Source organism: Triticum urartu, chromosome 6A (assembly GCF_056163025.1).
Source record: "Triticum urartu cultivar PI428250 chromosome 6A, HENAU_Tu73, whole genome shotgun sequence".
NCBI lineage: Eukaryota > Viridiplantae > Streptophyta > Magnoliopsida > Poales > Poaceae > Triticum > Triticum urartu.
In genome coordinates this window covers 37876709-37889355 of record NC_141878.1, presented here as the reverse complement: position 1 = coordinate 37889355, position 12647 = coordinate 37876709, and the positions used below count along the sequence as shown (strand labels likewise).

The 12647-nt window shown below is 39.8% G+C and overlaps 1 pseudogene; it reads right to left on the bottom strand.

The window, feature by feature from the left end:
- Nucleotides 1-12199, bottom strand: part of LOC147963611 (uncharacterized) — a 33886-nt pseudogene extending 21687 nt beyond the window's left edge.
- Nucleotides 12200-12647: the final 448 nt, after the last annotated feature.

The window sequence follows — 12647 nt, the reverse complement described above, 5'->3', positions numbered from 1 at the left end:
AAAAGTTGTTGCGATCCCCTATACTTGTGGGTTATCAAGACTAATTTCTGGTGCCGTTGCCGGGAAGCATAGCTCTATTCTTTGAGTCACTTGGGATTTATATCTGCTAGACACTATGAAGAACTTGAGAGATCCAAAAACCAAGATCTCTCCCTCAACTACGAGGGGAGGTAAGGAACTTCCATCTAGCTCTGCACTTGATTCACCTTCTGTTATGAGTAAGTTTGCGACACCTACACCTACTTCTGCTATTCGTTCTGATATGTCGCATGTTATTGATGATGCCACCTCTTCTATGCATGATACTTATGATGACACTGCTTCTATGCCTGATACTACTGTGCCCCTTAGTGAATTTCTTGATGAACAAATTGCTAGGGCTAGAGAAAAAGAAATTATTGAATCTGAATACGATGATGATAGTGATGATGAAAATATGCTTGTTATTCCTGAGGGTTATCTTTTTGATATGGAATCTTCTGCCGCTATTTTTGCTTGCAGAGATAGATATGAGCTTAAGAGGTTATTAATTAAATGGAACATAGAATCACTTACAGATAAAATGAGAACTGGCCCTGCTTTTGATACTTCACCTATTTGTGTTCCTGATAAGGATTATGAATTCTCTGTTGATCCTGATATAATTACTTTGTTTGAATCTGATCCGTTTTATGGCTATGAATCTGAAACTGTTGTGGCACATCTTACTAAGTTAAATGATATAGCTGCCCTGTTCACTAATGATGAGAGATCGCGATACTTTTATATACTCAAAATATTTTCATTCTCATTAAAGGGTGATGCTAAGACATGGTTTAATTCTCTTGATCCTGGTTGTGTGCGTAGTCCCCATGATATAATTTATTACTTCTCTGCTAAATATTTCCCTACTCATAAGAAACAAGCTGCTTTGAGGGAAATATACAACTTTGTGCAAATTAAAGAAGAGAGTCTCCCACAAGCTTGGGGGAGGCTTCTCAAGTTACTTAATGCTTTGCCTGATCATCCTCTTAAGAAACCTGAAATACTTGATATCTTTTATAATGGACTAACCCATGCTTCCAGAGATTACCTGGATAGTTGTGCTGGTTCTCTTTTTAGGGAAAGAACATCGGATGAAGCTGAAATTCTATTGAATAATATGTTGACAAATGAAAATAATTGCACACCTCCTGAGCCAGCTCCTGAGCCATCTCCTGCTCCAATTACTGAGCCTATTCTTAAACCAACTCCGAAGAAGAGAGGTGTTCTATTCCTCAGTCCCGAAGATATGCAAGAGGCAAAGAAATATATGAAAGAAAAAGGTATTAAAGCTAAAGACGTTAAGAATTTACCTCTTATTGAAGAAATACATGGTCTTAATATATCGCCTGTTGAAGAAACATATGATCTTAATTATTTATTTACTGAGGAACCTCCTGATCCCGATATCCCGACACAGGTAGTAAAGGTAAATTCTCTCTATAGATATGATAAAGCTGAAGTCCCTCCTACTAAAATTATTAGTCAGTGCTTGGATGAGTTTGATAACTTTATGTATAAGCAAGACGACTTCAACGCTTATTTTGGTAGAAAATTAAAAGAAAATGCTTATATGATTAGACGCTTGGGTGATTATATGGCTGATATTAAAGGTGAACTTAAACTTGTTACAAACATGCTTCTATGGTTACCACTCAAGTAGAACAAGTACTTAAGGCTCAAAAAGAAGTTCTTAATGAAATGAATAGCAAGAAAAATGATTATGCTGTTAGAGTGGCTACTAGAACTGGTAGAATGACTCAGGAACCTTTGTATCCTGAAGGCCACCCTAAGAGAATCGAGCAAGATTCTCAAAGAAATAATATTGATGTTCCTAGTTCTTCTAAAAAGAAGAAAAAGAAAAATGATAGAACTGTGCAAACTTCTAGTGAACCTATTGCTGAAACACCTGATAATCCAAATGATATCTCTATGTCTGATGCTAAAACACAATCTGGTAATGAACATGAACCAAATAAAAATATTAATGATGATGTTCATGATGATGCTCAATCTAGTAATGATAAAGACGTAGAAATTGAACCTGCTGTTGATCTTGATAACCCACAATCAAAGAATCAACGTTATGATAAAAGAGACTTTGTTGCTAGGAAACATGGTAAAGAAAGGGAACCTTGGGTTCAGAAACCCATGCCCTTTCCTCCAAAACCATCCAAGAAAAAGGATGACGAGGATTTTGAGCACTTTGCTGAAATGATTAGGCCTATCTTTTTGCGTATGCGATTAACTGATGTGCTCAAAACAAATCCTCATGCTAAATATATGAAGGATATCATTACTAATAAAAGAAAGATACCGGAAGCTGAAATTTCCACCATGCTTGCTAATTATACTTTTAAGGGTGGAATACCAAAGAAACTCGGAGACCCCGGAGTACCTACTATACCTTGCTCCATTAAAAGAAATTATATTAAAACTGCTTTATGTGATCTTGGAGCCGGTGTTAGTGTTATGCCTCTCTCTTTATATCGTAGACTTGACTTGAATAAGCTGACACCTACTGAAATATCTTTGCAAATGGCTGATAAATCAACTGCTATACATGTCGGTATCTGTGAGGATGTGGCTATTGCGGTTGCAAATGTTACTATTTTAACGGACTTTGTTATACTTGATATTCCCGAGGATGATAGTATGTCTATTATTCTTGGAAGACCTTTTCTTAATACTGCAGGGGTTGTTATTGATTGCAACAAAGGCAATGTCGCTTTTCATGTCAATGGTAATAAGCATACGGTACACTTTCTGAGGAAACAACCTCAAGTTCATAGTATCAACTCTATTGGAAAAATTCCATCGATTATATTTGGAGGTTTTGGATTTCCTCTTCCTACTGTCAAGAAGAAATATGATATTCTTATTATTGGGGATGTGCATATCCCCGTTGAGGTAACTTAGTGTTATTCGAAATTTCTCCGGTTTCATGATTATCGGAATGAGTTTGTTAACAAGACTTGATCAACCTTGTTAGTGGATTCTTTTTGATGAGCATGAGATGGGTGAAACTAGAAGCACAAACTTCTGTACCCTTTCTATACTTTCTGTTATTTATATTAAATAAAGTAAAAATAGTATTTTTCTGTCTGTTTCCTGACTTATCCGTGCAATATAAAAATATCCCAAAAATAAAAGTCCTCAGAATGCCATGCCAATTTAATATGATTTTTTCAGGAATATTTGAGGATTTACTGTGTAAAAATTACCACGGGAGGAGCTGCCACCTGGTCACGAGGGTGGTGGGCGCCCCCCACCCCTCTAGGGCGCGCCCCCCTGCCTCGTGGGCCCACGGTGGCGCTCCTCCACTTATCCCAGCACCCATCTTCTTCCTCTATCTCACACAAACCCGAAAAACCAACTCAAGCACGAGTTCCAGCCACTTTTGCTGTGATTTTCGATCTCCTTGCTCAAAGCACCTCTCGTAAAACTGCTTGGGGAGATTGTTCCTTGGTATGTGCCTCCTCCATTGGTCCAATTAGTTTTTGTTCTAGTGCTTTATTCTTTGCAAATTTGTGCTGCATAGGTGACCATATTCTAGAGCTTGCATGTCAAATTTATATGGTTCCAAGTAGTTCTAATGCTTGATATAGGCTCTAGGCACTTGTAGGAGTAGTTGCTATCAATATTATTGAAGTTGGTTCACTTTTATTTTGAAGTTACTAAAAATGTCAGAATTTTTCAGAGAAAAACAATATGTTTAGGAAGATGTTCCAAGGTGGTTCCTCTAAGAAGCAAGGACCCAGGATTGCTATGCGCGATGCTGACAAGGATCCACCAAGAGACGCTCTAGTACGGCCTTGCGAATGGCCGTTGGAAAATTTTATGGATCGTGCGGGAATTAAAGAAGAATTCAAAGCATATTTGCGCAATGCCGGTCTTGAGGATTTTGAGGCTAACAAATGCCCCCAGTATCATGATCTTACAAGTTCATTTGTGAGGAGGTTTGAGTATTCATCTTCGCGTAATTCTCCTTCAGTCATGTTTGATCTTTATGAAAAATCTTATACCATGGACCTAGAGGATTTCACTCTTGCATGTAAACTTCCATCATGGGGTAGTATTAGGGATCCCCCTAAATCTGAATTTAGAAACTTTCTTGCTAGTATAACTATGGGGGAATCCAGAGATATAACGCAGGCTACCATAGGGAGCATTCGCTTTCCTGCTATACATTATTTTGCTCTTTTCATCGGTAGATGCATAAATGCTAAGGATGAAGCATGTCACATGTGTGTCCCTGATCTTAGAATTCTTAGGAGTTCTGTGTTAGGAGACCAATCATATCATATGGGAGCCATTGTAGCTTGTAGGTTGCATCATAATAGACATAATGGAGATTTCTTTGAGGAATTTATGCAACCCTCTTAGCTCATTTTCTTGAAATAGACATTCGTGAGGGTGATATGGAGTTGCCTCCTGCATATTTAGATTATAACTCTATGGCTTTGCACCAGTTTGTCAAGAGACCTGAATCACCTCTCTTATATTGGTTAATTTTTGATAAATGACGTGTTTTCCGTATTACTCTCCCTGCTCCTGCCTTCTTTGATTCACAGACAAAAGGAAGATATGTTATTACCAGAGAGGAGGCAGAAGAGTACGAGAGGAGAGCGGAGGCAGCTCGACTCCATGCTGCAGCTCAGCAGGCGATAACCGCTGCACATCAGTATGATCCCGACTATTCCTCCTCATCACAATACGACCCCAACAACTATTATAATGGATATCCGCCAGGCCAGCCGTGGCCATAGACCAACTTAGGCCTAAAGCCTAAGCTTGGGGGAGTACATATTTCTCACCGACATTACATTTATGTTCACACACACTCATTGCTAGATGTCGGTGCTCATACTTTTTCACTGTAATATCCATGCTAGTTTATTTTCCTTTTCCTGCTTTCTTCTTATGTGTTTGTTAAACCTTAAGAAAACCAAAAAATAGTAGTAGTTCATTTTTCTTCTGTAGTAGTAATAATTAAAAAGAAAACCCAAAAATATTTCCCATTCTTCTTTTGCTTGTTGGGAGCTTTCCCGTGTAAATAGTTTATTTCTTTTCTTTTATTTGGGGGTCAGTAGGAGATGACCATAATTAAATTGTTGAAGTGGCTCTTATATGCATTATTGTTGATTTAACCTAGAGCCCATATTGCCTTGTCTTCTCCTGTTTATTGAATGCTCGCAGATTCCAGTTTAGTCCAATGCACGTGCACTCTTATTATTATTCACACCGTTCGGTCGTGCAAATGACAGGCAATTATGATGATATATGATGGACTGACTGAGATGAGAAAAGCTGGTATGAACTCGACCTCTTTTGTTTTTGTAAATATGATGAGTCCCTCATTCTTGATTCATCTTATTATGAATAAATATGGTTGCAATGACAATTAGAGATCATAGTTGCTTGTGCCATGCTTGATTAGCTATGAGTTACAATGATTTACCTTGTATGCCAACATGCTATTGAGATGATTATGATGTGGTATTATGGGGTGGTATCCTCTTTTGAATGATTTAAGTGACTTGACTTGGCACATGTTCACGCATGTAGTTGAAACAAAATCAACATAGCCTTCACGATATTTATGTTCATGGTGGATTATATCCTATTCATGCTTGCATCCAATGTTTATTAATTTAAATGCATGTACATGGCTGTTGTCACTCTCTAGTTGGTCACTTCACAGTCTTCTGCTAACCTTCACTTGTACTAAGCGGGAATACTGCTTGTGCATCCAATCCCTTAAACCCAAAAGTTATTCCAGATGAGTCCACCATACCTTCCTATATGCGGTATCTACCTGCCGTTCCAAGTAAATTTGTATGTGCCAAACTCTAAACCTTCAAATAAACATTCTGTTTTGTATGCTCGAGTAGCTCATGTATCAACAAAGGTTGTCCTTATCTTCCGTGTTAGGCGGGTTATTCTCAAGAGGAGTGGACTCCGCTCCTCACTCACGAGAAAATGGCTAGTCACCGGGATGCCCAATCCCATGCTTTATGAAAACTAAATCAAAATTAATTGCAAACAAAACTCCCCCTGGGAACTGATGTATGTTGGAGGCACTCGTTGTTTCGAGCAACCCATGGATTGATGCTTGTTGGTGGAGGGGGTATAAACTTTACCATTCTGTTTGGGAACCGCCTATAATGTGTTTAGCATGGAAGATATCGCCATCTCTTAGTTGTTACATTGACAATGAAAGCATACCGCTCAAAATACAATTTATCTCTATTTCAAAACCGAGCTCTGGCACCTCTACAAATCCCTTCTTCCCTCTGCGAAGGGCCTATCCATTTACTTTTATGTTGAGTCGTCACCCTCTTATTAAAAAGCACTAGCTGGAAAGCACAGCCGTCATTTGCATTCATCACTGTTAATTTATATTGGGTATGACTATGATTGGATCTCTTTTACCATGAATTACAATGTCTAGTTAGTCCTTGATCTTTAAAGGTGCTCTGCATTTATGTTTTGCGGTCTCAGAAAGGGCTAGCGAGATACCATCTTGTTATATCATATTGTGATTGTTTTGAGAGAGTGTTGTCATCCGAGATTTATCATCATGGCTTGCTAGTTGATTATGCTATTGATATGAGTAATCATGAGACCTGAGAATTATTGCAAATGTGGTTAGTTATGATCTATGCTGAAAACTTGAATGCTGGCTTGACATAGTTACAACAACAAGAGCAAACATAGTTTGTAAAAGTTTTTCTTTCTTTCTTTCAGTTTGTCAGCTGAATTGCTTGAGGACAAGCAAGGGTTTAAGCTTGGGGGAGTTGATACGTCTCCGTCGTATCTACTTTTCCAAACAATTTTGCCCTTGTTTTGGACTCTAACTCTTATGATTTGAATGGAATTAACCCGGACTGACGCTGTTTTCAGAAGAATTACCATGGTGTTGTTTTATGTGCAGAAAACAAATATTCTCCGAATGACCTGAAACTCCATGGAACATCTTAGAAAAAACAATAAAAAATCATCGCCAAAGATGAAGACCAGGGGTCTCACACCCTTCTCACGAGGGTGGGGGGCGCCCCCCCTAGGGCGCGCCCCCCTACCTCGTGGGCCCCCTAGAAACCCTCCGACGCCAACTCCAACTCTATATATTTGCTTTCGGAGAGAAAAAACCAGAGAGAAGAAATCATCGCGTTTTACGATACGGAGCCGCCGCCAAGCCCTAAAACCTCTCGGGAGGGCTGATCTGGAGTTCGTTCGGGGCTCCGAAGAGGGGGATTCGTCGCCGTCATCATCATCAACCATCCTCCATCACCAATTTCATGATGCTCACCGCCGTGCATTAGTAATTCCATCATAGGCTTGCTGGACGGTGATGGGTTGGATGAGATTTATCATGTAATCGAGTTAGTTTTGTTAGGGTTTGATCCCTAGTATCCATTATGTTCTGAGATTGATGTTGCTATGACTTTGCTATGCTTAATGCTTGTCACTAGGGCCCGAGTGCCATGATTTCAGATCTGAACCTATTATGTTTTCATGAATATATGTGAGTTCTTGATCCTATCTTGCAAGTCTATAGTCACCTACTATGTGTTATGATCCGGCAACCCCGAAGTGACAATAATCGGGACCACTCCCTGTGATGACCGTAGTTTGAGGAGTTCATGTATTCACTATGTGCTAATGCTTTGTCCTGCTTCTCTATTAAAAGGAGGCCTTAATATCCCTTAGTTTCCAATAGGACCCCGCTGCCACGGGAGGGTAGGACAAAAGATTTCATGCAAGTTCTTTCCCATAAGCACGTATGACTATATACGGAATACATGCATACTTTACATTGATGAATTGGAGCTATTTCTGTGTCACCCTATGTTATGACTGTTACATGATGAACCGCATCTGGCATAATTATCCATCACTTATTTGGTGCCTACGAGTTTTCCATATACTTTTTTACGCTTATTTACTTTTCCGCTGCTACTGTTACAATCACTACAAAATACCAAAAACATTACTATTGTTGTCTTTACTTTTGTTGCCGCTACCACCACTATCGTATTACTTTGCTATTAAACACTTTGCTGCAGATACTAAGTTTCCAGGTGTGGTTGAATTGACAACGCAGATGCTAATACTTGAGAATATTCTTTGGCTCCCCTTGTGTCGAATCAATAAATTTGGGTTGAATACTCTACCCTCGAAAGCTGTTGCGATCCCCTATACTTGTGGGTTATCAAGCCTTGGTAATGATCATGTTTTGCTCGTGGAAGAGGCTTAGTCAACGGGCCTGCAACATTCAGATTCGTATGTATCTTGCAAATTTCTATGTCTCCCACCTGGACTAAATCCCGGAAAATTTCTATGTCTCCCATCTTGATGTTCTTGGTTCTCTTGTGAAATCTGGATTCCTTCGCCAAGGCAATTGCACCAGTATTGTCACAAAAGATTTTCATTGGACCCGATGCACTAGGTATGACACCTAGATCGGATATGAACTCCTTCATCCAGACTCCTTCATTTGCTGCTTCCGAAGTAGCTATGTACTCCGCTTCACATGTAGATCCCGCCACAACGCTTTGTTTAGAACTGCACCAACTAATAGCTCCACCGTTAAATGTAAACATGTATCCGGTTTGCGATTTAGAATCGTCCGGATCAGTGTCAAAGCTTGCATCAACATAACCGTTTATGATGAGCTCTTTGTCACCTCCATATACGAGAAACATATCCTTAGTCCTTTTCAGGTATTTCAGGATGTTCTTGACCGCTGTCCAGTGATCCACTCCTAGATTACTTTGGTACCTCCCTGCTAGGCTTGTAGCAAGGCACACATCAGGTCTGGTACACAGCATTGCATACATGATAGAGCCTATGGCTGAAGCATAGGGAACATCTTTGATTTTCTCTCTATCTTCTGCAGTGGTCGGGCATTGAGTCTTACTCAACTTCACACCTTGTAACACAGGCAAGAACCCTTTATTTGCTTGATCCATTTTGAAATTTTTCAAAACTTTGTTAAGGTATGTGCTTTGTGAAAGTCCAATTAAGCGTCTTGGTCTATCTCTATAGATCTTGATGCCCAATATATAAGCAGCTTGACGGAGGTCTTTCATTGAAAAACTCTTATTCAAGTATCCCTTTATGCTATCCAGAAATTCTATATCATTTCCAATCAACAATATGTCATCCACATATAATATTAGAAATGCTACAGAGCTCCCCCTCACTTTCTTGTAAATACAGGTTTCTCCAAAAGTCTGTATAAAACCAAATGCTTTGATCACACTATCATAGCGTTTATTCCAACTCCGAGAGGCTTGCACCAGTCCATAAATGGATCGCTGGAGCTTGCACACTTTGTTAGCTCCCTTTGGATCGACAAAACCTTCTGGTTGCATCATATACAACTCTTCTTCGAGAAATCCATTTAGGAATGCAGTTTTGACATCCATTTGCCAAATTTCATAATCATAAAATGCGGCAATTGCTAACATGATTCGGACATACTTAAGCATTGCTACGGGGGAGAAAGTCTCATCGTAGTCAATCCCTTGAACTTGTCGAAAACCTTTCACAACAAATCGTGCTTTGTAGACAGTAACATTACCGTCAGCGTCAGTCTTCTTCTTGAAGATCCATTTATTCTCAATTGCTTGCTGATCAACGGGCAAGTCATCCAAAGTCCACACTTTGTTCTCATACATGGATCCCATCTTAGATTTCATGGCCTCAAGCCATTTTGCGGAATCTGGGCTCACCATCACTTCTTCATAGTTCGTAGGTTCATCATGATCTAGTAGCATGACTTCCAGAACAGGATTACCGTACCACTCTGGTGCGGATCTTACTCTGGTTGACCTACGAGGTTCAGTAGTAACTTGATCTGAAGTTCCATGATCATCATCATTAACTTCCTCACTAATTGGTGTGGGCATCACAGAAACTGGTTTCTGTGATAAACTACTTTCCAATAAAGGAGTAGGTATAGTTACCTCATCAAGTTCCACTTTCCTCCCACTCACTTCTTTCGAGAGAAACTCCTTCTCTAGAAAGGATACATTCTTAGCAACAAATGTCTTGCCTTTGGATCTGTGATAAAATGTGTACCCAATAGTTTCCTTTGGGTATCCTATGGAGACACATTTCTCCAATTTGGGTTCGAGCTTATTAGGTTGAAGCTTTTTCACATAAGCATCACAGCCCCAAACTTTTAGAAATGACAACTTTGATTTCTTGACAAACCACAGTTCATAAGGCGTCGTCTCAACGGATTTTGATGCTGCCCTATTTAATGTGAATGCAGCCGTCTCTAAAGCATATCCCCAAAATGATAGCGGTAAATCTGTAAGAGACATCATAGATCGTACCATATCTAGTAAAGTACGATTATGACCTTCGGACACACCATTACGTTGTGGTGTTTCGGGTGGCGTGAGTTGCGAAGCTATTCCACATTGTTTCAAATGTAGACCAAACTCCTAACTCAAATATTCTCCTCCACGATTAGATCGTAGAAACTTTATTTTCTTGTTACGATGATTTTCAACTTCACTCTGAAATTCTTTGAACTTTTCAAATGTTTCAGACTTATGCTTCATCAAATAGATATACCCATATCTGCTTAAATCATCTGTGAAGGTGAGAAAATAATGATATCCGCCACGAGCCTCAACATTCATCGGACCACATACATCTGTATGTATGATTTCCAACAAATCTGTTGCTCTCTCCATAGTACCGGAGAATGGCGTTTTAGTCATCTTACCCATGAGGCACGGTTCGCAAGTACCAAGTGATTCATAATCAAGTGGTTCTAAAAGTCCATCAGTATGGAGTTTCTTCATGCGCTTTACACCGATACGACCTAAACGGCAGTGCCACAAATAAGTTGCACTATCATTATCAACTCTGCATCTTTTGGCTTCAATATTATGAATATGTGTATCACTACTATCAAGATTCATCAAAATAGACCACTCTTCAAGGGTGCATGACCATAAAAGATATTACTCATATAAATAGAACAACCATTATTCTCTGGTTTAAATGAATAACCGTCTCACATCAAACAAGATCCAGATATAATGTTCATGCTCAATGCTGGCACCAAATAACAATTATTTAGGTCTAATACTAATCCCAAAGGTAGATGTAGAGGTAGCGTGCCGACCGCGATCACATCAACTTTGGAACCATTTCCCACGCGCATCGTCACCTCGTCCTTTGCCAGTGTTCGCTTAATCCGTAGTCCCTGTTTCGAGTTGCAAATATTAGCAACAGAAACAGTATCAAATACCCAGGTGCTACTGCGAGCTCTAGTAAGGTACACATCAATAACATGTATATCACATATACCTTTGTTCACCTTGCCATCCTTCTTATCCGCCAAATACTTGGGGCAGTTCCGCTTCCAGTGACCAGTCTGCTTGCAGTAGAAGCACTCAGTCTCAGGCTTAGGTCCAGACTTGGGTTTCTTCTCCCGAGCAGCAACTTTCTTGCTGTTCTTCTTGAAGTTCCCCATCTTCTTCCCTTTGCCCTTTTTCTTGAAACTGGTGCTCTTATTGACCATCAACACTTGATGCTCCTTTTTAATTTCTACCTCCGCTGCCTTTAGCATTGCGAATAGCTTGGGAATTGTCTTATCCATCCCTTGCATATTATAGTTCATCACGAAGCTCTTGTAGCTTGGTGGCAGTGATTGAAGAACTCTGTTAATGACACTATCAACCGGAAGATTAACTCCCAGCTGAGTCAAGTGATTATGGTACCCAGACATTCTGAGTATATGTTCACTGGCAGAACTATTCTCCTCCATCTTGCAGCTGTAGAACTTATTGGAGACTTCATATCTCTCAATCCGGGCATTTGCTTGAAATATTAACTTCAACTCCTGGAACATCTCATATGCTCCATGACGTTCAAAACATCGTTGAAGTCCCGGTTCTAAGTCGTAAAGCATGGCACATTGAACTATCGAGTAGTCATCAGCTTTGCTCTACCAAACGTTCTTAATGTCGTCAGTTCCATCAGTAGCAGGCCTGGCACTCAGCGGTGCTTCCAGGAGGTAATTCTTCTGGGCAGCAATGAGGATAATCCTCAAGTTACGGACCCAGTCCATGTAATTCCTACCATCATCTTTCAGCTTTGCTTTCTCAAGGAACGCATTAAAATTCAACGGAACAACGACACGGACCATCTATCTACAATCAACCATAGACAAGAAAGATACTATCAAGTACTAAGTTCATGATAAATTTAAGCTCAATTAATCATATTACTTAAGAACTCCCACTTAGAAAGACATGCCTATAATCTTCTAAGTGATCACGTGAACCAAATCAACTAAACCATAACCGATCATCACGTGAAATGGAGTTGTTTTCAATGGTGAACATCACTATGTTGATCATATCTACTATATGATTGACGCTCGACCTTTTGGTCTCAGTGTTCCGAGGCCATATCTGCATATGCTAGGCTCGTCAAGTTTAACCTGAGTATTCTGCGTGTGCAAAACTGGCTTGCACCCGTTGTAGATGGACGTAGAGCTTATCACACCCGATCATCACGTGGTGTCTGGGCACGACGAACTTTGGCAATGGTGCATACTCAGGGAGAACACTTTTTATCTTGAAATTTAGTGA